The sequence below is a fragment of the Amblyomma americanum genome, chromosome 7 (genome assembly GCF_052857255.1).
Source record: "Amblyomma americanum isolate KBUSLIRL-KWMA chromosome 7, ASM5285725v1, whole genome shotgun sequence".
NCBI lineage: Eukaryota > Metazoa > Arthropoda > Arachnida > Ixodida > Ixodidae > Amblyomma > Amblyomma americanum.
Genome location: NC_135503.1, coordinates 167,330,487 through 167,334,723, shown reverse-complemented (window position 1 = coordinate 167,334,723; position 4,237 = coordinate 167,330,487). Strand labels below are relative to the sequence as shown.

At 47.6% G+C, this 4,237-nt stretch overlaps 2 non-coding genes across 2 annotated transcripts; both read left to right on the top strand.

Moving 5' to 3' along the window:
* Window positions 1-74, top strand: TRNAS-CGA (transfer RNA serine (anticodon CGA)). Its single transcript has one exon. It is a non-coding gene; the product is annotated as a tRNA-Ser (tRNA).
* Window positions 75-3,790: 3,716 nt separating this feature from the next.
* Window positions 3,791-3,864, top strand: TRNAS-CGA (transfer RNA serine (anticodon CGA)). The gene has a single exon. It is a non-coding gene; the product is annotated as a tRNA-Ser (tRNA).
* The last annotated feature ends 373 nt before the right edge of the window (window positions 3,865-4,237 follow it).

Genomic DNA, 4,237 nt, shown 5'->3' with positions numbered 1-4,237 from the left:
GTCGCCGTAGCTCAGTTGGTAAGAGCACCGGACGCGATATCCGGAGGTCGTAGGTTCGAATCCCACCGGTGGCATTGTTGTTTTTTCTGCTGCTTTATAAGTAATTTTCTTTAAACCGATTGATTGGCACTGAAAATTAAAAAAAAATTATAAGCATTCCCCTATGCACCTTGGATTCCGTGACTGTTGGCTTCCTTAATATGGTTGTCAAACGAGCCCCTCATTTACTTTACCATGTCTGATAATAGCTTAACGGGGGTCTCGGTTCTGTTAGTCTTGTTGCCATAGGTAGCATAAGAGGGCTCTCGCACAGTTTCAGCCCTCGCCTTTAGATGACGTTCTACGTCACACTAGCGGTATTACAGGACGTGCTACGTCCACCGCTGTGGTCGAGGGTGACGCTGGTGAACACACTCAAGGTTCGCTTACACCCAGTAAACATAAATACCCACGAAAGCAGCAGATTGGACATCCGTCGCCATAGCTCAGTTGGTAAGAGCACCGGACGCGATATTCGGAGGTCGTGGGTTCGGACCCACCTGCGGCATGGTTGTTTTTTCTGCTGCTTTATAAGTAATTTTCCTTAAACCGATTGATTGGCACTAAAAGTTTAAAAAGAAATTAAAAGCATTCCCCTATGTATCTTGGTTTCGGTGACGGTTGGCTTCCTTAATATGTTTGTCAAACAAGCCCCTCATTTCCTTTACCATGTCTGCTAATAGCTTAACGGGGGTCTCGGTTCTGGCAGTCTTGTTGCCATAGATAGCATAAGAGGGCTCTCGCACAGTTTCCGCCCTCACCGTTAGATGACGTTCTACGTCACACTCGCGGTATTACAGGACGTGCTACGTCCACCGCTGTGGTCGAGGGTGGCACTGGTGAACACTCTCAAGGTTCGCTTACACCCAGTAAACTTAAATACCCACGAAAGCAGCAGATTGGACATCCGTCGCTGTAGCTCAGTTGGTAAGAGCACCGGACGCGATATTCGGAGGTCGTGGGTTCGGATCCCACCGGCGGCATGGTTGTTTTTCTGCTGCTTTATAAGTAATTTTCCTTAAACCGATTGATTGGCACTAAATGTTTAAAAAGAAATTAAAAGCATTCCCCTATGTATCTTGGTTTCGGTGACGGTTGGCTTCCTTAATATGTTTGTCAAACCAGCCCATCATTTCCTTTACCATGTCTGCTAATAGCTTAACGGGGGTCTCGGTTCTGGCAGTCATGTTGCCATAGATAGCATAAGAGGGCTCTCGCACAGTTTCCGCCCTCACCGTTAGATGACGTTCTACGTCACACTCGCGGTATTACAGGACGTGCTACGTCCACCGCTGTGGTCGAGGGTGGCACTGGTGAACACTCTCAAGGTTCGCTTACACCCAGTAAACTTAAATACCCACGAAAGCAGCAGATTGGACATCCGTCGCTGTAGCTCAGTTGGTAAGAGCACCGGACGCGATATTCGGAGGTCGTGGGTTCAGATCCCACCGGCGGCATGATTGTTTTTCTGTTGCTTTATAAGTAATTTTCCTTAAACCGATTGGTTGGCAGTAAATGTTTAAAAAGAAATTAAAAGCATTCCCCTATGTATCTTGGTTTCGGTGACGGTTGGCTTCCTTAATATGTTTGTCAAACAAGCCCCTCATTTCCTTTACCATGTCTGCTAATAGCTTAACGGGGGTCTCGGTTCTGGCAGTCTTGTTGCCATATATAGCATAAGAGGGCTCTCGCACAGTTTCCGCCCTCACCGTTAGACGACGTTCTACGTCACACTCGCGGTATTACAGGACGATCTACGATCCACCGCTGTGGTCGAGGGTGGCGCTGGTGAACACTCTCAAGGTTCGCTTACATCCAGTAAACTTAAATACCCACCAAAAGAAGGAGATTTGACATCCGTCGCCGTAGCTCAGTTGGTAAGAGCACCGGACGCGATATTCGGAGGTCGTAGGTTCGGATCCTACCGGCGGCATTGTTGTTTTTTCTGCTGCTTTATAAGGTATTTTCTTTAAACCGATTAATTGGCACTGAAAATTGAAAAAAAAATTATAAGCATTCCCCTATGCACCTTGGTTTCGGGGACTGTTGGCTTCCTTAATATGGTTGTCAAACGAGCCTCTCATTTACTTTACCATGTCTGCTAATCGCTTAACGGGGGTCTCGGTTCTGGCAGTCTTGTTGCCATAGATAGCATAAGAGGGCTCTCGCACAGTTTCCGCCCTCACCGTTAGATGACGTTCTACGTCACACTCGCGGTATTACAGGACGTGCTACGTACACCGCTGTGGTCGAGGGTGGCGCTGGTGAACGCTCTCAACGTTCGCTTACACCCAGTAAACATAAATACCCAGGAAAGCAGCACATTGGACATCCGTCGCCGTAGCTCAGTTGGTAAGAGCACCGGACGCGATATTCGGAGGTCGTAGGTTCGAATCCCACCGGTGGCATTGTTGTTTTTTCTGCTGCTTTATAAGTAATTTTCTTTAAACCGATTGATTGGCACTGAAAATTTAAACAAAATTATAAGCATTCCCCTATGCACCTTAGATTCGGTGACTGTTGGCTTCCCTAATATGATTGTCAAACGAGCCCCTCATTTACTTTACCATGTCTGCTAATAGCTTAACGGGGGTCTCGGTTCTGTTAGTCTTGTTGCCATAGGTAGCATAAGACGGCTCTCGCACAGTTTCCGCCCTCGCCTTTAGATGACGTTCTACGTCACACTCGCGGTATTACAGGACGTGCTACGTCCACCGCTGTGGTCGAGGGTGACGCTGGTGAACACACTCAAGGTTCGCTTACACCCAGTAAACATAAATACCCACGAAAGCAGCAGATTGGACATCCGTCGCCATAGCTCAGTTGGTAAGAGCACCGGACGCGATATTCGGAGGTCGTGGGTTCGGACCCACATGCGGCATGGTTGTTTTTTCTGCCGCTTTATAAGTAATTTTCATTAAACCGATTGATTGGCACAAAAATTTAAAAAAATTAAAAGCATTCCCCTATGCACCTTGGTTTAGGCGACTGTTGGCTTCCTTAATATGTTTGTCAAACGAGCCCCTCATTTCCTTTACCTTGTCTGCTAATAGCTTAACGGGAGTCTCGGCTCTGGCAGTCTTGTTGCCATAGGTAGCATAAGAGGGCTCTCGCACAGTTTCCGCCCTCGCCGTTAGATGAAGTTCTACGTCACACTCGGTATTACAGGACGTGCTACGTCCAACGCTGTGGTCGAGGGTGGCACTGGTGGACACTCTCAAGGTTCGCTTACACCCAGTAAACATAAATTCCCACGAATGCAGCAGATTGGACATCCGTCGCCGTAGCTCAGTTGGTAAGAGCACCGGACGCGATATTCGGAGGTCGTGGGTTCGGATCCAACCGGCGGCATGGTTGTTTTTCTGCTGCTTTATAAGTAGTTTTCCTTAAACCGATTGATTGGCACTAAAAATTTAATAAGAAATTAAAAGCATTCCCCTATGTTCCTTGATTTCGGTGACTGTTGGCTTCCTTAAAATGTTTGTCAAACAAGCCCCTCATTTCCTTTACCATGTCTGAAAATAGCTTAACGGGGGTCTCGGTTCTGGCAGTCTTTTTGCCATAGATAGCAAAAGAGGGCTCTCGCACAGTTTCCGCCCTCACCGTTAGATGACGTTCTACGTCCCACTCGCGGTATTACACGACGGGCTACGATCCACCGCTGTGGTCGAGGGTGGCGCTGGTGAACACTCAAGGTTCGCTTACACCTAGTGAACTTAAATACCCACCAAAAGCAGCAGATTGGACATCCATCGCCGTAGCTCAGTTGGTAAGAGCACCGGACGCGATATTCGGAGGTCGTAGGTTCGAATCCTACCGGCGACATTGTTGTTTTTTCTGCTGCTTTATAAGTAATTTTCTTTAAACCGATTGATTGGCACTGAAAATTGAAAAAAAATTATAAGCATTCCCCTATGCACCTTGGTTTCGGGGACTGTTGGCTTCCTTAATATGGTTGTCAAACGAGTCCCTCATTTACTTTACCATGTCTGCTAATAGCTTAACGGGGGTCTCGGTTCTGGCAGTCTTGTTGCCATAGGCAGCATAAGGGGGCTCTCGCACAGTTTCCGCCCTCGCCGTTAGATGACGTTCTACGTCACACTCGCGGTATTACAGGACGTGCTACGTCCACCGCTGTGGTCGAGGGTGGCACTGGTGAACACACTCAAGGTTCGCTTACACCCAGTAAACATAAATA